We start from the raw sequence: 23,098 nt of genomic DNA on the forward strand, positions 1-23,098 counted from the left end.
TTTCAAAATATACTTATAACTTATTGTTATTAATACAAAATGAGATATTTAAACATCCTTAAATCATGTTAAATATGTATATATACATATATATACACAAACGTATAATTAACATATATTGTATAGTTCGTGATATCATCGGTCAAACTAGACGGTTAAACGTTATGTAAAACTCTTTTCAAAATCATAAATCTCAACAATTTAGATTGCTTATCATGTTGGTAAGTTTTAATTTATGTAAATATTAATCTTATAAGTGTAAAACGATCGGAAAAATCCGGGTCGTTACAGTACCCACCCGTTAAAGAAATTTCGTCCCGAAATTTGGTAGAGGTTGTCATAAATAAGAATAGGAATGTTTTCATGACGAATATGAGGTATTAATAGAGTTTTATCATTATTGGAAGATATGGATAAAACGATTCGGTCATGTGAAGCGCACGAGTGAAGCTATCACAAAAGAATGAAATGAGTGAATATAGAATTGTTTTAACCGATGTCGAGATTAGGATTGATTTCCAGAATTTAAGGGATTTAAAGAAAATCTTATGTAATAAGATTTGGTTCTTCGATGATTTAGAAAACAGGATCTCCTTTGATTTAATGCGATAATCTGTTTCGATTTCTTTGTCGGATATTTCACTATAAATCCACCTCCTTCCCTTTCTTACTTCCATACCTCACATCTCTTACTCTTCCTCCTCTAATTCATACCTTAAGGTATCCTTTAAAATGCTTCATCCCGTTCTGATTTTTGTTATACTTCTAACTTTCATATCTTTCATTCTTCTCTTTCATCTACCGCTAGAAGAATCTATTCACTTTTATGATTTTCTTGGAATTATAATGTTTCTAATTCTCTCGTGTCTTTACGTCGCCATACGTATTGATACACACGGTTTGTAGTTTCTGGGTGGTTATTGGGTTTGATATCTTTCCTTATATTTCGATGCTCCTGCTTCTGTTTTCCATAATCATTGTCATCCATAGTTAATACTCTCTCCTATTTGCTGTAATCTATACCCCAATTTCTATTTTGGGACTTTGTCCCTTCGTTTCTTCTTCCCGTCCTTGAGTCAAGCGATCAATAGTTCGAAATTCGTAGGTATAAAATTCGGAATGAACATAGCTAATGCTCTAAGAAAGGAATGGTAATGGCACGATTTTGATTTGTCAAATTACCAGAATATCCAGGAAAATAGAACTATCAAGATGATTTGTTCTTAATATGTTTCGGAATTGGATAGAATGTAAAAGTCGTGTAACATGGCACATGATGACGGTACTGTGAATCATCACATTCCATTAGAAACTTAACATGACTTACTGTAATATAATGAAGTTGATCAAGTTTCATTATATTATACTAATTCATGCATCAGTTCCCAACACTGCTTCAGAACATTCCTATTTTAAACTTGAAGGATTTAGAAACTAACACAGTTTCCTTTATATTGTAACGCAGATATTACAGAGAGATAAATGATTTCAGATAAGGATAGTGGTGAAAATATCTTCAGAAATATTGAGGATATTTATAATGAAAGATATGATAATATCTTGGAATTTCTAATGTCGAAGGATGATGATGAAGATTGACCCGTAAGAGTTTAGATTCAGAAGCAAGGTGTTTGCTATAGAATCGTCATAATTCTTTATGTACAAGTTTAGTCCTTGTAACTTGTTCAGAGTCTCCTTCATGGTTTGCTCAATCCGGTTTTCAGTACCAATTTTCTATCGAGCGTTCCTAATACTTCCTTCTTTTATCATCAACTTTTGGTCATTAAGACCTTCTACAACATGCTGCTTCGTCAGTATTTTCAAAGTTATCGGATCTGGGTCATTGGTTATCAAACCAAGATGGTTTAAGGAGAATTGTATTTTTAGATGATTAAACGCTGATGGTAATATGATGGAATATAAAAGGTTCTCCGGTAACGATGGCTAAAGAACAACGTATATATATATATCGAGATTGTAATAAGAGTAGTCTTACTGAGATATCGAAGTGGAGCTGTGACAAAATTAGTTAATTGAAAAGGAATCGCGTGATTGTTTTTGCTAATGGATGATAAGGAATTCGATGCGGATACGTTTTAACTATAACTTCGAGTTCGAAAATTTTCAGGTGCATAACTGTATGCATAAATCTTTCTTCCGTAGACGAGGTGCGACTGGTTCAACTTCTCGATCGAGATGTTTTCAAGAATCATGAAAAGTTGTGAATGCGAATTGTAATCGTCAAGATACAAATGAGGTTTAAAATAGAATCAAGTGGCAAACTTGAAGGATTGTTTAGTTTCATATGTAATAATCATCATTTTAACTCATTTTTAATTGTCCAAAGTTAGCAGTCCAATAGTCCGATTGTCCAATGGTTCAATAAATTCATATATGAACTAAATATATAATATTCGAATTACTTAATACGTATCGTGACCCGTGTACTGGTCTCGGTGTCGATCACAACTCAAAGTATATATATATTTTGGAATCAACTCCGACCCTGTATAGCCAACTCCCACCTTCACATATAGAGTGTCTATGGTTGTTCCGAAATATATATATAGATGGATCAATATGATAAGTCGAAACCTTGTATACGTGTCCCGTTATTTAAAATGCGTAAAATAAATAAATATATATCATGACCCATTATACAACGTGTTGTCTCAGAATTAATCCGACGTGTTGTTGTACATGTGTCCCGACGGTATGTAAAGTACAGAAATTAAAATTGCAAGAATGTAAATTGCGATAAATTAAATATTAATCAGTTAGCTGGGAACAGTTAGCCGGAACAGTAAGCGTGTAATCCTATCACAATTTCAATTAATTAATTCATCTGTTTCTAACAATTTTTATTTTGCCAATGTTTCTTCATTATGCCACTTGTTGGATTCGGATAGGTAAAAATCCAAATATGAAATTTAAATGGAAATGGTTAATCTGGGGTGAACGGATACGTATATCGGTAATTGTAAGTAGGATAATAAATGATCGTTGAATCAGATTCGAAGAATGTACAGTGTAACTTGTTAATGTGAATTCTAAATATTCCTTGGGTACTACCCACCCGTTAAAATATTTTCATCATTAACCGTTTGTACGAAAGAAATTTTTAATTACAATCTTTATGAAAATATATTTGCATATATATTTTCTTCGGATGTAACTATGAATTTAATGAGTCAATAAAATATTCAACTCATTTGATTTATCGTTATTACTAGATTACATAATCTCCAAAACATTAGAGATTACATAATCGTCATGTCGAACGAAGAACGATACGTAAAGAAGAGGTAATCGGTGTAGAATGATATGTAGAACAAAGATCATATTCGAAGTTCAAATGATGATGTTGAGGTACGTGGTGCGGATGTGATTGTTGGTGGTGGTAATGATACGGTTGGTGTTGATGCTGATGATGTCGTTGACGTCGATGATGCTACTGGTACTGAAGATTGCGAGGTTGATGTTGTTAACGGTACTGGTTATGCTGCTGGTGCTGCTGCTGGTGTTTGTAACCTTCGCACAGTGTTCTCCAAAGCCGTCACACGAGCGCGAAGTTCGTTAATTTCTGCTAGTACACCAGGATGATTGGCGGTTGGAGTGAGCGAATGAACAAGATCCGAAATATGGGATAGGATATAATCGTGACGAGATACTCGAGAAATGAGAGAGAAAATGGTTTCTCGAACAGGTTCGCCGGTAAGTGCTTCAGGTTCGTCGCCAATGGGGCAATTCGGTGGGTGAAAGGGATCACCTTCTTCTTGTCTCCAATAATTTAGTATACTACGAACCCATCCCCAATTCATCCAGAATAGATGATGAGAAATTGGTTGATCCATTCCAGTGACGCTGCCTTCGGAGCCCGAATGGAAATCCATATCAGCGTAGTTGTCGGAGTCGGAGGAATTCGAACTGGACGCGGAGTTCATCTTGTACAGTCGGGGAAATGAATTTTTGGTTTGGAATAGATTATAGGAGTTTGGGTTTGGTATTCTTCAATACATAATTTACATATGTATTTATAATACTCAAAATCCCATGAATTACGGAGAATCTTTGAAATTCTTCAGGCAATGTCTATAGCAACAGATACGCTAGGATACGAATTTTGTCTATACACTATCGATGCACTAAATGCAGTAAGACGTGTCTAGACTTAAGAATACTAAGCAGGCAATTCCTAAGGATGATAAGCAGATGATTTTCGACTAGATATGATAAGCAAAACTTTTGACATGTACACACGGTCAAAGTCCAGACTCACTAATGCATCCTAACAACTACCAGTTAGACACACTAATGCAAGGCCTGGTTCGCTAAGACCAACGCTCTGATACCACATGAGACGACCCGACCCAATCCATAGGGACGAATACAATAACATATGATAACATTGCGAGGTACATGACCTCTATATGATACATTTTACAAACGTTGCATTTATTCTTAAAAGGCAAACTATCATTACATCAATATTTGACATTTTCGTCTAACATTTCATAATATCCAAATGACCTAATCTGTCATTTACTTATTAATATTTTCTATTGAACTCCAATGACTCGAATGCAACGTCTTTGTATCATGGCTTAAAAGGTCCCAAGTAGTATCCTTAACATGAGCTAATGCACAGCGGAAGACTTAATTCATACCTGAGAATAACATACTTTAAAACGTCAACATAAAGTTGGTGAGATATATAGGTTTGATGCTAGCAGCGTTATAACAATGGAACACAAGATTTCATATATAAACATTTTAATAAAAATATTCTAAGTGGTTGAGCACTTGGTAACCATACTTAACATTTAATCACGTCGCATATTCCCTTTATTATGAAATCTTACTACACCGTACCAAGGTGTAGTCACGAAACGAAGTACTGTGCAACCGTTGAATACTGGTCGTCCAGTCCGGTTGGGGTTGTCAGGCCCGATAGATCTATCAACAGGATTCGCGTTTACAATACCGCTGTAAATAACAGTTACCAAGCTACAGGGAAGTATGCCAGTGGTACAACTCAACGTAGAATATATTTTTCAGTTACTTGTGTCCATAACGTAAAACATAAAATACATGTATTCTCATCCCGAAATACTTAGAGTTTAAAAGTGGGACTATATACTCACTTTTGTCTTGAAGATATGTAATTTCGACTTGGTCTCCGATTGATATCACGAACCTATCCATATATAATATATCAATACCTTTTCTTTTTAAACAATCGTCACATATATATACTTATAATACTTTTAATACTTTTAATAATTCCTTAGTCCGTAGTTAGCAGTCCGATGTTAGTAATTCAATTTTAATGGTTCATATTTAGTTGTTTAATAAACCCCCAATGAAATAAATAAAACCCCCATCGTATATGTATTGGTCGAGATTAATCTTGACCCACGGTACCGGTGTTGTCAAATGACGTGTTGCATACATAAAGTACCGGTGTTGTCAAATGACGTGTTGCGTACAATCATGGGATCTTATGTTTAATCTTCTCGTATTGTTTACGGGTGATCCTGAACCATATAAAATTAAATTATGAGTACATATATATAAAATATCATGTTATTTTAAAAAGATGTGATTTATTTAATTTTTCTCCAATTATTTTCGTGGCTAAACTAGTCTTGGATATCCGATTTTGTTTCGGTCATAGTTTCTTCGTTACAACTCCGTTTTCGTTGGTTCAACTTGCCACTTCCTTGGATCGAGTCCCTCTTTAAGAATATTAACTGTAAATACCTTAGTTTGTATTCGAAATCATAGGTCATAGGTCAAATTTTGGTGAAACTTATGAAGTTAATCATTTTTGTTACAAAAACATCATTTAATGACCATTTTTCTAAAAATACTTATACTATGAATTAAATCATGAAATTTTTATGTGTTAACATATTCATAAGAAATATCATTTTTCCAGAATATAAACCTCCAATTCAAAGTTCAAGATGGTTTTTAATTATCCAACCCAAAACAGCCCCCGGTTGCACTCCGACGTCATAAAAACAGTTTTTTAAGGTATTCTTTGAAAAACCAAGTTATACCTTGTTAAATTAGCATATATTTAAGTTATATTACAGGTCTTGAAGTATTTTAAAAGTTAAGTTAGAAGGATCTATTTAGTTTGCAAACAAGTTTGAAATCATTCAAACTATGTTTTTGTTGTTAAAATTGTATACCATACAATAAGATAGCTATATATATATGAATCGAATAAGGTTATGAACAAAGTTACTACCTCAAGTTACTTGGACAAGATTGCTGTAAAAGAGGAGTAAAAACCTAGAACCAAAAGAGTGATGAAATTGGATGAAAGATTGGAAGCAACTTAAGACATAAACTTGAATTGAAAGTTGTATTTTTGTAGTGTTTTTGTTGATCTTTTTATGGTGGTGTTTAAGGTGATTCTTGAGAGGATTTTTGCTGGAGTTCTTAGAGAGACATGAGGCTAGTAATTGTGTGTGTTTAGCTAGAGAAATGATGTTCCAAAAATTGAAAATGGATGCATGTATTTATGGTGGTGTAAAAGGTGTATAAATTTGTAATTTTGTGAAAAGATCTTTTAATCATGTGAAATTGTCATACTAAATAACAAAAGTAGTTACCTTATACATAAGGCATGAACAAGGGCTGGTTGGTGGTGATTTGATGTGTATATACCAATAGTAAATACGTATAGAAGCTAGGTATGATACGAGTACATATACTCTAGATATACGTATAGAAATCTTGTGAAAAATGGAATGAGGATTCAAATATAGCTATCTTCTGTGAATATACTTATATTGTTTTATGTATTTAAGTCTTTAAAAGTAATTAAATACATTATATATACGATATATGTATAAACATTATAGGTCGTAAGTATTTATGTCAAATAACGTTACGTATAGTTATCGTTTTGAAAGCTTAAGTTAGTAGTTTCAAAATATACTTATAACTTATTGTTATTAATACAAAATGAGATATTTAAACATCCTTAAATCATGTTAAATATGTATATATACATATATATACACAAACGTATAATTAACATATATTGTATAGTTCGTGATATCATCGGTCAAACTAGACGGTTAAACGTTATGTAAAACTCTTTTCAAAATCATAAATCTCAACAATTTAGATTGCTTATCATGTTGGTAAGTTTTAATTTATGTAAATATTAATCTTATAAGTGTAAAACGATCGGAAAAATCCGGGTCGTTACAGAAAACATTCATACTTCAAACTCGAAGATTTCAGATTTTAGAAACTAAACAGTTTCTTTTATGATATAACACTGATATCGCGAAGAGATAAATGATTTCGGACAAGAATACTTATGAAAATATCCTCAGAAATATCGAAGATATTTATGATGATATTTTTGGAATTTCTAAGATCGAAGGTTGATGAAGAAAGATTTTCCGCAAGATTTTAACATGACTTCGAAGCAGGATATTCTCTAATGATTTCATCGAATCCAGAATTACCTGGATTATTTGAATATAGGGTTTGGTCCTTGTATTTGTCCTTGGTCTCCTTCATGGTTAGCTCAATCTGTTTTTCAGTACCAAATTTTCTATCGAGCGTTCCCAACATTCCATTCTTTATTATCAAACTTTTGGCCGTTTAGACCATCTACGATTTTGCTGTTTCCTCTGCATTTAATGCTACCATATCTGGGTCATCGGTTATCAATCCGAGGTGGTTTCAAGAGAATTGTGTTTTTAGATGATTAAACGTTGATGGTAATATGGTGGAATATAAAAGGTTTCCCGGTAACAATAAAAAGCACGCATATATATCAAAATTATGATATGGTTGTTTCGAACGAAAAGTCGAAGTTAATTTGCTGGAGCTGTGACAAAATTTGCTACTTTGAAAAGGAATTGCAAAGTGATTTTCGGTAATAACAACGCCCAGGGAGCTAGCACAGATACGTGTTAAACGTTTACTCAGGTTCCGAGTGTTTTCAGGTGCATAACTATATGCATCGATCTTTTCTTCCGTAGATGAAGTGCGGTTGGTTTATCCTCTCGATTGAGGTGTTTTCAAGAATCATGAAAGATTTGAATGTAGATTGTAATCGTCAAGATACAAATAAAGTTTAGGATGAAATCAAGTGGCAAACTTGAAGAATTATTTAGTTTCATATGTTATAATCAATATTTTAATTCATTTTAATTGTTCAATGTTATTAGTCCACAGTCGATAGTCCACAATTAACAGTCCAATAATTCATATATAGTTTAATATATAATATTCGAATTAATTAATACGTATCGTGACCCGTATACATGTCTCAGACTCGATCACAACTCAAAGTATAAATATTATTGTAGAATCAACCTCAACCCTGTATAGCTAACTCCAGCATTACTGCATATAGAGTGTCTATGGTTATTCCAAATAATATATATATGCGTCGATATGATATGTCAAAACCTTGTATACGTGTCTCGATATTTAAAGTGTTTAAAAATAAATAACAGAAATTAAATGACGATAAATAAAATTGCAAGAATATAAATTGCAATAAATAAATTACGATAAATAAAATATAATCAGTTAGCTAGAAACAGTTAGCTAGGAACAGTTAGCGTGGATTCTTAACAAAATTTCTCATAGTTAATTTGTTTGTTTCTAACAAATTTTATTTTGTCCAATGTTTTCTTCATTATGCCACTTGTTGGATTCTGATATGTCAAAATCCAAATATAAAATTGGATGAAAATGATTATTCTGTGGTGAACGGATACGTATATCGGTGGTTGTAAGTAGGATAGTAAATGACTGTTGAATCAGATTCGAAGAATGTACAATGTAACTTATTAATGTGAAATCTAAATATTCCTCAGGTATTACCTACCCGTTAAAATATTTTCACCATTAACAGTTTGTACGAAAGAATTTTTAATTACAATCTTTATGAAAAAAAAATATATATACCTATATATTTTCTTCGGATGTAATCATGGATTTAATGAGTCAATATGATATTAAACTCATTTGATTTTCCGTTAGAACAAGAATATATAATCTCTAAAACATTAGAGATTACATAATCGCTATGTCGAATGAAAATAAATGATGTAGAACGTCATGTAGAACGATGATTATACTCGAGGTAAAGAATGAGATGTCGAAGCTGGTGACGCGGATGTTGTTGTTGGTGGTACTAGTGCTGTTGGTGCTGAGGCTGGTGATGTTACTGGTGTTGGTGATACTGCAGGTGCTTGCAAATTGTGTACCGTGCTCTCTAAAGTTAACACTCGAGCTCCGAGTTCTTTAACTTCTTCTACTAACCCTGGTTGGTTATCGGTGTGAGGTAAAGGTCGGATATCTTCTCTAGTTCCGCTAATGGTAGTCTCAAGACGAAAAATTCTTGCAAAAAGGGTATAAACGGTGTTTGATGTGAAGCGAGGTGTATATAAAATAGTTATTATTTTACTAGGAAAAACTATTAAATACGATACAATTTTACACAAGATATTTATTTATTTATAGAATGGATATACTTAAACCTTGCTACAACACTTATAGGCAGTGTACCTAATCGTACAGTAGTGTAGTTTTTAGTAAGTCCGGTTCGTTCCACAGGTTTAAACGCTATATTAGTTTACTTTTATAAAAATACAAATATATATATAAGTAATATTATTATTATAAAGGGGGGTTTTTACCGTTTAATGACCGGTTTGTCGATTTTAAGATTTTAGTCGCAGTTAAAACCTAATGTAAAATATAAAATAAATACAAGACTTAAATTAAAGCGTAAAGTAAATAACGATAATGAAATTGCGAATAATAAAAATGCGATAAAATAAAATTGCGATAATTAAAAAGTACGATAATTAAAAGTGCGATAAAATAAAATAAATAAAAGTGCGATAATTAGAATTGCAATTAAATATAAAATAAAGGAAATTAAATATGAAATAAAAGAATTATGCTTATTTAAACTTCCGTAATCATGATGTTTGACGTGTTGATTTTAGTTTTATGCCCATGGGTTAATTGTCCTTTGTCCTGGATTATTCAATATGTCCGTCTGGTTTTTGTCCATAACAGTCCATCAGTCATAAATATAAAGTGCAAGTGTCCTTGTCAAATTATTATTATACCCGAAGTTAAATATTCCAACTAATTGGGGATTCGAATTGTAACAAGGTTTTAATACTTTGTTTAATGAATACACCAGGTTATCGACTGCGTGTAAACCAAGGTTTTACTACTTTGTTAACAATTACACCAATTACCCTTGAATGTAATTTCACCCCTGTTTTAATTATTCTAGTGGCTATTAATCCATTCCCGTGTCCGGTTAAATGAACGATTATTCGTACATATAAATACCCCGCCCATCGTGTCCGATCGAGTGTATATGGTAATTTATAGGGACGCCCAATTGTAAATCTTTATATTAACATTAACAAACTTTCATTTAGTTAAACAAATATAAAGCCCATTAATAGCCCATAGTCTAGTTTTCACAAGTGTCGTTCTTTTGTCCAAACCCCAATTATGGTACAAAGCCCAATTACCCAATTTTAGTAATTAGCCCAACATCATGATTACTTCGTTTTAAATAAGCATAATAATAACTTAGCTACGAGACATTAATATAAAAAGGTTGAACATAACTTACAATGATTAAAAATAGCGTAGCGTTACACGGACAGAATTTCGACTTACACCCTTACAACATTCGCTAACATACCCTTATTATTAGAATTATAATTAAAATTAAAATATAAATTATAAATATAAATATAAATTTTACGTATGAAGAGGAAGAAAAAAGATATTGAAATTTGATCAGAATTCGGTTGGCTTTATAGCCAGAGTTGAAAATTGGGGCTCCGCGACTCGCGGCAAAATGCCCTTAAAACTCCGCGAGTCGCGGAGATGTATTTACAGCTCACACCCTTGGAGTTTCTTGCTGCCGACGGTTTTTAATATATATATATATAATATATATATAATTAATATAATTAATTATATATTATATTATATTTATATACATAGTTAACTTGTAATTTTTAGTCCGTTGCGTCGAGCGTTAAGAGTTGACTCTGGTCCCGGTTCCGGATTTTCGAACGTCCTCGCGTACAATTTAATATCTTGTACTTTGCGTTTTGAATCTTGTACTCTTGTGATTTCGAGACGTTTCTTATCAATAATTGGAACCTTTTCGATTGTCTTTTGTACTTTTGAGCTTTTTGGTCGTTTGCGTCTTCAATTCGTCGAATCTGTCTTTTGTCTTCACCTTTTATTATTTAAACGAATATCACTTGTAAATAGAACAATTGCAACTAAAAGCTTGTCTTTCTTGAGGAATAATGCTATGAAATATATGTTCGTTTTTAGCATTATCAAATATTCCCACACTTGAGCGTTGCTTGTCCTCAAGCAATATCGTCTTGAAATACTAGAATCACTTCTTTATTCTTCACACTTTGTACATCAGTGATTTCTATACGGCGGTATAAACAATGGTAGTAACGATATGGTTTACAGTCCCACATGACTATAAAAATTTAGATCCATTAAGGAAATTGGATCTTTATGAAAACATTTGATCTTTTGAAAATTAAATCTAGTTTTTTACCCTAGATAAGTTTTCCGGAATAACCCTTTACCGGTGTTTGCAAAAATATTTTTGTGGGTTTGGTGGGTTTCAGATTTGAAAATTTTAGCTCAAAACTTGCGGTTTTGTGTCACCCACTTGCTAACCTTGTATTTGGAAAGCAACACGTCCAGTTTACTTGTTCCGTATATTACCTTTCGGCAAACTACCGTCCGGTTGTAAAGGAAAGCGTTGAACAAGCAACTGTTAAGGCAATGTCCCGTGACATGCTTTTGATTATGGTCTATAACGTGTCGGACGCAATTACTATCCTTGGTAGGAGCAATAGTAAAGCTCACCCTTATAATTTTTCGGTCTGGCACAAGGTTCTGTCTTTGACCATGCTATGCAACCACCGTTCTTACGGTTGACACCCGATTTAGTTCAGGTGACCTAATGAATTCCAGGTGAATTCCTAGGATTTTACATTCAATGGTAATGAACGCATTGAAAATAGGGTTTTCAGAAAACAAATCGGTTTATAATTTTTGATCAAAATATTTTCTCGTTTAAGCTCGAGTTTAGATATCATTGAATTCCATGAGTTTGTAATTCTCAATCTTTAAGGTCAATCTCTAGGATTGAGTAATATCAGTCTTAAAAGCTGATTTTTAATCTTTAAGGAGATTATCCTTTCTGGGGATCTGATTCATTAGTCTTATCCAGCTAATTTGCATGGTGCCCCCCCATTGTACGAGATAAATCCTTCTCATGGTTAGGATAAATCTGACCACTTGGCGACCCTGTTTAATGCTGAGGTCCGTGGATTTCCTGCTGATTTTAGTGATGACTTTTCTAGATTTTTCGTCAACCTACAGCTGGTCTGGACGACAACTTCATGACCTAAATCAAGAAGCGCGTGTCTTTTTCGGAAGACTTTACTTCCTTTTAATGATGGAATTGATTCATCGTGTAGATCCATCTCTTCTTTTCTTTCATTGGGTAAAACAGTTTAGTTTAGTCCAAAGCAAAAGTATTTTCAGTTATTTGTTACAAATATATGTGGCATATGTTTAAAATAACTTTGTAAATTTTCCCACACTTGGCTTTTTATTTTTCTTTTTATCGTCCTTTATTCCATTTTAAATGAATTTTAACATTTTAGTTTGTTTCTCAATTTATGTCCTTTCCGAGGTAACAATAATTTCGGTGTTAAAACCTAGTTTTATCGTTCATAAATATGTATAAACATGATTTGAATTCATTTAATTGAAAAATTTTACTAGAATTGGGTAGTCAGTATATAAGACTAGGGCTGTTCTTTTTTATCAGAGAGCACTAGATTCTAATACAACTACTGCTTTACTAGTATTTTTAATGGTAACCAAGTGTATAAAGTAAAAATTTTTAAAATCCGAAAGAATTTAACCCCTTCCCACACTTAAGATCTTGCAATGCCCTCATTTGCAAGAAATCAGTAACAATTTAAATTATTGAGGGTGATTTGTGTGAAAATGATTAAATTTTTACCAAAGTTTCCAAATATATTGGCGTTTGTTTGCTGAATGATAAATGGTGCACATCATTTGTTCATTCCGTCTTGTTGTTATTTCACATATATTTTGCATCTTGTCGTCAAAATTAGTTGCTTTTGCTGAACTTAATGCCAGTCTTTGAAAATGCGTTATTTTACCCTGTTGTGTACATAAGATAAACTGCAAACATATATACATATTTTTGAAGTTTGGTATATTACCCCACATTCAAAAATTATTAAAATCTAAGAATAAAAGTTAGATAATTATAAAAATGATTACAATATTAACAAAAGTATTAAACATATCAATAATTACAAATTACAAAATAAAAAAAAATAAGTAAACTAAGGATGATATTGGTACCAATAGGGGTTCCACGCATAACCATAAGTGCTATAGAATGCTTCGGCAGGGTCATACGTAGGATATGGTGGCTGCATCTCTATCGACCAAGGAGGGAAGACGGGTTTCGGTGTAGGAATATAGTTTCTACCTATATGTTGGCAATGCGCTATGATCTGGTTCTGATGAACTTGCCAATCTTCAAATGCTCTCTGTCTAGCATTTTCGTATTCCTGAGAAGCTATAAACCTATGCATTTCTTGCATCTCATTCCCCCCTCCTACATTACCTTGTTCCTGGTTTCTCTCCACCTGTGGATGTCTACCATGGTATCGTACTGCGGCGTTATTTCGCCGCTTCAAAACTTTCGCACCATGGTACACATTTAAACCTATAGTGTCGCGGGGTTCTGGTTCTTCTACTAATAATCCCCCCCGACTTATATCCACACCGAGATATTCACCAATCAAAGTAATAAAAATACCACCTCCTATTATGCTATGTGGACGCATCCCCCGAACCATAGCTGATAAATAATAACCCACACAATATGGTATACTTACAGCGCTCTGTGGGTCTCGAATACACATATGGTAAAACAAATCTTGTTCATTTACCTTTTCTTTGTTTTTACCCCTTTGTGTAATCGAATTAGCTAAAAACCTATGTATTACTCTTAATTCGGCTCTATCTATATCCAAATAAGAGTAGTTTCCCCCTTTGAAACGGTGATGGCTTGTCATTTGACTCCACACACCGTGTGTATCAAAATTCTCATCTATCTTTCTACCGTTTAGTATCAATCCTCTACAATCGGCAGACGCTAATTCCTCAGGCGTATATATACGTAAAGCCTGAGCCATGTCCAGTAAAGACATGTGGCGCATCGAACCGCCTAACAAAAATCTAATAAAAGAACGATCGGTTAAACTAGCTACCCGATCATTCAACTCTATACTACATAACAACTCTTCACACCATACTTTATATACAGGTCTGCGTATGGTGAATAAACATATCCAGTCATTAAAAGAAGAATTACCATACCTCTGTACAAGTAATTCCCTAATTGGCCCGGCCAATTCTACAGCTTCTAAGGGTCCCCATTCTATGACCCTCGGTACCTCAACAACCTTAGAGTGAAGAGTATGCAAACCCCGTTGATATTTTGGATAATCTATCCAAAGTCTGTCAAATCGCAGGTTCGGGTGCAACTCTTCCAAATGCATATCGGAAAAGGTCATGACCGGATGAGGTACATCCTGCTTGTAGTAGTTATCTACCTCCTGTTGTTCCAAATTCTCGGCAGGAGCATTGCGGGCTTGGGATGAAGATTCACCCCTTTCATTCTGCAAAACACATCAAACACAAATTTTGTGCATCCAAATATGCATTAGTGTCAGCAAAATCATCAATCAAAATAATTACAATGACATTATCAATTTATATCAAACTTAAGCTTATTTTCACATTTTTATCAAATCTACACTTTTTCAAATAAGCATATACGAAAATGTTCGCCAAGTTCATAAGCATTCAACTCAAATAACATGTCAAAATAATCATTACTAGCAAATAAACAAGTCTCAAATGGCATTATCTTTCAAAAATCAAGTTCATGAATTTTGGACTTGAAAAAGTCCACTTTAATTCTCAAAATCATGTTTAGGCTCAAAGTTTGGATCATTTAACTACCTAGACATGTTACACTACTCAATTTAGCAACAATTCATGACAAAAATCGGCCATAACCTGTTTATCTCAAAAAGCCCCAAATTTGCTCAAGAACACAAACCCTAGATTACTCAAAATTTGAAGTTTAAGGCTTCTAATCATGTTAAACAGCATCAATCTAGATTATACAAGCATAATACATAAACAATTTAAATCTAATTACACTAAAAAGCATCAAAATCAAATTGGGGAAAAATTAGCTCAAGAACACCTAATTTCGAATTAAATGGTGTTTAGGTGTAGAAATTTACCGTTTTTCTTGAGTAATTCTTAGATATCATCCTTCTCAACATGATTTTAGCAAAAAATTTGGTGATTAACGGTTAAAAATTGAGATTTTTGGGGGTGATTTTCGGTGGTTTTCGGCAGTATATCGCAGTATTTTTCGGGTTGTTTTTGTGTTGTTGAGTGTACTGATCGTTTCAGCTGTTTTTATTTTTTTCTGGGTTTTGGTCCCTCCGCGAGTCGCGGAGGTTTTGTACTTCAAACTCCGCGAGTCGCGGAGTTTACTCTTTTTTTTTTTTTTTTTTTTTTTTTTTTTATAATCTTTAACTTCTTAAAACAATTTAGTAATTAATTTTAAAATTTTGTTTCCCTTGTTATTTAGGATGAGGTCGTTTCGGATCGATGTCCTAGTCCGTCCCTCGACAAAATTTTAAAATTTGTCTTTTAGTAGTGATTGTTTTAAAAGCTAAGATTTTTGGGTTTTTTTTTCAATGTTTTTGGCATACTTTAATTCAATAAGATTAAAAATAATGATAATAAAAGTTCTCGTCCCTCCCTCGGGTAAAGCAATTTCGGTTCAAAGACCTAGTCTTCAACTTACGACGAATTTTAAAAATCATATTCTTAACTTAATGAGATAAAGTAAATTTTTGTTTTTAAATTCACACAACTTAAATATAAAATTCAAAATTAAAAATTAAAAATTCACATCAAACTTAAAATTTGAAATGCATAAAATTAAAAATTCATATTTTTAAAATTAGAAATTCACACCAAACTTAATTTAAAAATTCATATTATAAATTCATACCAAACTTATATTAATTTTTCAAATATTTGCAATTTTAAATATATTGTTTTTTACAAAGTTTACAATATTAATTTAAGATTTAAATATAAAGATTTAAAACATAATAAAATTAAAAATCTTTTTGTCTTTTTATCCCACTTTAATCAATCAAATATTATCAAAAATATGCGCCCCTCTTTTCGGTAAAGTAATTTCGGTTCCAAGACCTAATTTAACTCATGACGAATTTTTGAAATATTTTGGGTTGATTGATTAAAGATATTTATACCTTAAGAATAAACGTTAAATTTCGCAGTGATGTAATAAATTTTTGAATGATATCAATAATTTCGGTCGCCAAACCTAATTTTATTTAATACCAATTTAATACTTTTTAGCGAACAAATTAGCGTTTATTATCAAAAGGTTAAAAATAAAAATAAAAACTATACAGACATACCTGTGAAATAGATTTCTTAGTTATATGATCTATTATATTCATAAGATAGTCGGTTTAATTGGTTTTCCATGGCTCCAAAGGCGTAACCCCGAGCATTCAGTGTCTTTTCTTTTAAACATATGAACGGTCCGTCTCTGCATAAAGTAACAAATTCGGTATTTGAATAGGTTTGATTATTTGAACATTTACCTCCATGTGACCATTTTCCGCATTTGTGACATCGTTCTAGGTGTCGTGCTCTTCTTTTCGCTGCGGATTTTGATTTTCCTTTACCAAATTGTAACTTATTATCTTCGCATCTGGATCCTTTTCTAACTCCGTCCATTCTTTCTCTGATTACTGATACTAATTCGCTCGGTAATATATCATTATTTCTTTTAGTGATCAAAGCGTGTAGCATTAGACCATGGTTTAGTTCACAAGCAGTCTTCATTTCGTAAAAACCTAAAAAAAATAAAAATTCAGAATGGGGGGAGAAGACTAGTTCTTTAGGGTCTGCTAGGGAAAGACCATACGTGTTCCATTTTCGAGAACTACACGAAAACAGACAATCTAACTCTAACATAAATACATATTATCCTTTAAAGACTTGATTCTCCCCACACTTAGTTAGCTGTGGTGTCGAAATTGTGATTAACTTCGTTGTCGACTTCCATCGGACCATGTATGTAATGTTTAACTCTGTGACCATTAACTTTAAATTCAATCCCATTTAGATACATAATCAATGGCTACGAGTATATATAGATTATTATGAGATTTTGGAAATGGACCCATAAAGTCAATACCCCAAATGTCAAATACTTCACATACTTGGATGACATTTTGTGGCATTTCATCACGTTGACTTATTTTTCCGGCCCTTTGACATGCATCACAGGATTTGCAAAGAAGGTGTGCGTCTTTGTAAATTGTAGGCCAATAGAATCCAGCTTCATAAACTTTTCTTGCTGTTAGTTGAGGCCCATAATGCCCTCCTGTTGGTCCTGTGTGACAATGGTTTAAAATTTTACTAGCTTCATCTCCAAATACACATCGGCGTATTATTCCATCGGGACAACTTTTAAACAGATGTGGATCTTCCCAGAAATAGTGTTTTATATCACTGAAGAATTTCTTTCGTCTTTGGTACGATAATCCTTTTTCAAGGAATCCACAAACTAAGTAGTTTGCATAGTCTGCAAACCATGGGATTTCTTTATAATCTATCTTCAATAGATATTCATCAGGAAAGTTGTCTTGTATGGCCGATTCATTCAGAACTTCTAATTCGGGATTTTCAAGACGAGAAAGATGATCAGCGGCGAGATTTTCTGCTCCTTTTTTATCTCGGATTTCAATATCAAACTCTTGTAAGAGTAAGATCCAACGGATTAATCTTGGTTTAGCATCTTGTTTTGAAAATAGGTATCTAAGAGCAGAATGGTCTGTATAGACCACCGTTTTTGCTAGAACGAGATATGATCGAAATTTGTCAAAAGCAAAGACAATAGCAAGGAGTTCTTTTTCAGTGGTTGTATAGTTCGTTTGTGCTCCTTGTAATGTCTTACTAGCATAATATATAGGTTGAAATCGTTTTTCAATCCTTTGTCCTAAAACGGCTCCCATTGCAAAATCACTTGCATCGCACATTAGTTCAAATGGTAGATTCCAATTTGGTGTTATCATGATCGGCGCATTAGTGAGTTTTTCTTTAAGAATATTAAAAGATTTGATACACTCATCTGAAAAGATAAATGGCGCATCCTTTTCTAGGAGTTTATTCATAGGAGTGGCAATTTTAGAAAAATCTTTTATGAAACGTCGGTAAAAACCGGCATGCCCTAGAAAACTCCTAACTCCTCTAACATTGGTGGGATGTGGAAGTTTAGCAATTACATCTACTTTAGCTCTATCCACTTCAATTCCTTCTTTTAAAATTTTATGTCCAAGAACGATGCCTTCTTTAACCATGAAATGGCATTTCTCCCAATTAAGTACTAGATTTGATTTTTTGCATCTAATTAGCATTCGTTCCAGATTAACTAGACATGATTTAAATGTATCACCGAAGACTGAAAAGTCATCCATGAAAACTTCCATGCATTCTTCTATCATGTCATGAAAAATCGCCATCATACACCTTTGAAAGGTTGCAGGGGCGTTACAAAGTCCAAATGGCATGCGTTTGTAAGCAAAAGTACCATAAGGGCACGTGAATGTGGTTTTCTCTTGGTCCTCGGGTGCTATTGGAATTTGAAAATATCCGGAAAATCCATCTAGAAAACAATAGTAACTATTTCCGGCTAATCTTTCCAACATTTGATCTATGAAAGGTAAGGGAAAGTGATCTTTTCTGGTGGCGTCATTTAATTTTCTATAATCAATACATACACGCCATCCTGTTACAGTCCTAGTAGGAATAAGCTCATTTTTCTCATTTGTAATGACAGTCATACCACCCTTCTTAGGCACGCATTGAACTGGGCTTACCCATGGACTATCAGAGATTGGATAAATTAAACCTGCATCTAGCAGTTTAATAATCTCTTTCTTAACTACATCTTGCATATTAGGATTTAGTCTTCGTTGGCGTTGCACATACGTTTTATGACCTTCTTCCATAAGGATTTTATGTGTGCAATACGAAGGACTTATTCCTTTAATATCATGAATTTTCCATGCAATGGCTGGTTTATGAGCTTTCAACACAGAAATGAGTTGTGATTTCTCATTTTCAGTAAGAGAAGACGATATTATTACAGGTAATTCAGATTCACCATGTAAATAAGCGTATTCCAAATGGTTTGGAAGTGGCTTTAACTCTAATTTCGGAGGTTCTTCTATCGATGATTTATATCGATATCTGTCTTCTTCTTTTAGCATTTGAATTTCTTCTGTTGTTGGTTCATATCCATTAGCTATAAGTGTAGCTAACATTTCAGCTTCATCAATTGGTTCATTACCTTCTCCTAAAGAACATTCTCCTGTTCCTTGTAATTCTGGAAATTCTTCTAATAATTCTGCATGTGCATCTATAGTTTGAATATAATAACATGTATCATCTGCAGATTGTGGTTGTTGCATTGCTCTATCAACTGAAAAGGTAACACTCTCATCCTCTATACTTAGGGTCAGTTTCTTACCGAACACGTCTATCATTGCTTTAGCCGTGTTTAAGAATGGTCTTCCTAATATGAGAGGAACTTGAGAATCTTCTTCCATGTCCAAAACAACAAAATCTACTGGAAATACTAAATTACCAACTTTAACTAGCATGTTCTCCATTATCCCTCTAGGATATTTTATTGATCTATCGGCTAGTTGTATGCTTATTCTGGTTGGTTTCAATTCTCCAAGGTCTAGTTTAGCGTATAGTGAATACGGCATTAGATTTATACTAGCACCTAAGTCTGCCAATGCTTCTATTGAACTAAGACTACCCAGAAAACATGGAATTGTGAAACTTCCTGGATCAGATAGTTTTTCTGGTATCTTATTCAACAGCACTGCTGAACAATTAGCATTCATAGTAACAGCCGAGAGTTCTTCCATTTTCTTTCTATTCGTGATCAGATCTTTCAAGAATTTAGCATATCTAGGCATTCCTGAAATCACATCAATGAAAGGAAGATTTACATTTATCTGTTTAAACATATCCAAGAATTTGGATTGCTCGGCTTCAAGTTTTTCTTTCTTCATTTTACTCGGGTAAGGAAGTGGTGGTTGATATGGTTTAACATAAGGTTTATCCTTAACTGTGTTATTTTCATTAACCTTTTCAACTACCGGTTCTTTTTCCTTATCTTGATCAGGTTGTGGTTCTTGTGGAGTAGGAATAGTTTCATCATTAGTTACAGGTATTTCAGGTGATTTAAGTGTTGTACCACTTCTTGTGGTAATAGCTTTAGCTGTTTCATTCCGGGGGTTAGCATTTGTATCGCTTGGTAAACTTCCCGGTTTTCTTTCACCTATTAACCTTGCTAGGTTACTCACTTCTTGTTCCAGATTTTGAATAGAAGCTTGTTGATTTCTAAATGCTTGAGCATTTTGTTCATTAGTTTGTTTCTGAGATGTGAAAAACTGCGTTTGAGTTTCAACTAGCTTCGTCATCATATCTTCTAAATTCGGCTTTTTATCATCGGTTTGTTGTGGTGGTTTGTTTTGAAAATTTGGTCTTTGCTGATTGTAAGTATTATTGGATACTTGTTGATTGCTAGGACCTTGTTGGTTATTGTATGGAATATTTCGGTTATAATTCTGGTTTTGATTGTAAATCGGTCTTGGCGGTTGATAATTATTCTGATAATTATTTCCAGGCCTTTGGTTTATGTATGAAATATTCTCTCTTTGTTCCATTGTTAATTCAATACTGAGACAATCTTTTGTCAAATGTGGTCCTCCACACTGCTCACAACTAATTCGTATTGAGTGAATATCCTTAGTCATCTTTTCCATTCGTCTCTCGAAAGCATCTATCTTTGCCGAAATGGAATCTAAGTCATGGCTAGAATCGGCTCTAGCTGCTTTAGATGATCTAATGATATCTTTTTCTTGGTGCCACTCATGTGAGTGGGAAGCAGTATTATCAATAATTTTGTAAGCATCAGCTTCGGTTTTCTTCATAATAGAACCACCAGCTGCTATATCTATGTCTTTTCTTGTAGTGATGTCGCATCCTCGGTAGAATATTTGTACTATTTGACAGGTGTCTAAACCATGTTGCGGACATCCTCTTAATAACTTTCCATATCTTGTCCACGCCTCATATAGAGTTTCATTTGGCTTCTGTGTGAACGTAACAATTTCTGCTTGAAGTCTTACGGCTTTAGATGCAGGAAAGAATTGTTTAAGAAATTTATCAATTAAAACGTCCCATGTATCGATCGCCCCTTCAGGTAACGATTCCAACCAATCTTTGGCTTCTCCCTTTAAAGTCCAGGGAAATAACATGAGATATATCTGTTCATCCTCCACTTCTCGTATTTTAAATAGTGTGCAGATCCTATTAAAGGTACGTAGATGTTCATTTGGATCTTCCTTCGGCGCACCACTAAATTGGCATTGATTAGTCACCATGTGTAGAATTTGTCCTTTGATTTCATAATCTGGCGCATTAATGTCTGGATGAGTAATTGCGTGACCTTGGCCAGTGCGTTTAGCTCTCATTCGGTCTTCCATACTTAAAGGTTCCAGATTCTCCATAATTGAATTTGTTGAATCGGTATCAATAGATGATTCTGATTTAATAGTTCGTTCCTCAACAATCTCTGTTTGAATGATTGGTGGTTCCGGAGGAAAGTTTAGTGGTTCAGGATCTACGAACCGTTCCTGAATATTCTCTGGATTCTCAATTGTGAGGTTTGTTTCAAAAACTAGATTATCGGAAATTTGAACTGAAGTACTTGGTCGACTGGATGACGATTCTAAAGAAAAATCAACGGCGGTTATATTTGTTAAACGATGTCTTGATCGAGTTACAGGTGGTGAACGTACAAAAGGTGATGAACGTCTTGCTCGGTGCATTCACTGAATATCCTATTAGTTTTAAAAAGGAAAGAAAAATTATAATAAGTTATCCAATCAATAGACTTTTCTGATTTTGCCCACGTTTCGAATAGCCAAAAGATGCAGCAGAGGGGCAGGATTCGTTTGGTCTCAATATAATTGAGGACTGTTTGGCTCCAATAACCCGGTCCACGTACAAATCCAACTATTACTACGAACCAGAAAATTTTGATGTCTATTAATTTAACCACTTAAAATAAATTTTCGTAATTTTAAGAAATTTAGATAAGAAGTAGAATAAAAATCTATGTCCTAAAAACTAGAATGGCGAGAAATAAGAGAGAAAAAGAGTTCGTCGAAAAAGGTCGAAAAAGAAAAAATGGTTGAAAAATAAAAGGTGACGGAAAAATAAAAGAAACTTATAAAAACTTAAAAATACTTGACTAACCTAACCTTATTACTACAACTAACTTAAAATTATAATCGCAAATTGAAATTACTAATTGGAATGATAATTGGTACATAGTAAAAGGTCTAAAAATATTAAAGCTTACAAGGAAAAACTAAATCCCAAATGGAAATAACTTAAAAAGAAACTAAAACTTAAAAAGGCGTCGCAAAATTCTAAAGCACCTAAATCTTAGTCTAAAGAAAAAGCGCTTAAGGAATTCTACGGCAAAGCCTAAAAATCTAGGAGTAAAAATAACTATAGCAAAAACTAAGTTTAAAATTAAATATGAGCTAAAAAATACAAATATTACGCTACAACGATTAAAAAGGTACAAAATATAAAAATATACAAAAAGTTGTAAAAAGTACAATTTTTATAAAAATATTATTTTTATAATTTTAATAAAACTAATTAAACAAAATACATAAATTAAAAAGTAAAAGTAAAATTAAAACTAATAATAATAATAATAATAATTAGGTTTTAATAATAATAA

The sequence above is a fragment of the Rutidosis leptorrhynchoides genome, chromosome 1 (genome assembly GCF_046630445.1).
Source record: "Rutidosis leptorrhynchoides isolate AG116_Rl617_1_P2 chromosome 1, CSIRO_AGI_Rlap_v1, whole genome shotgun sequence".
NCBI lineage: Eukaryota > Viridiplantae > Streptophyta > Magnoliopsida > Asterales > Asteraceae > Rutidosis > Rutidosis leptorrhynchoides.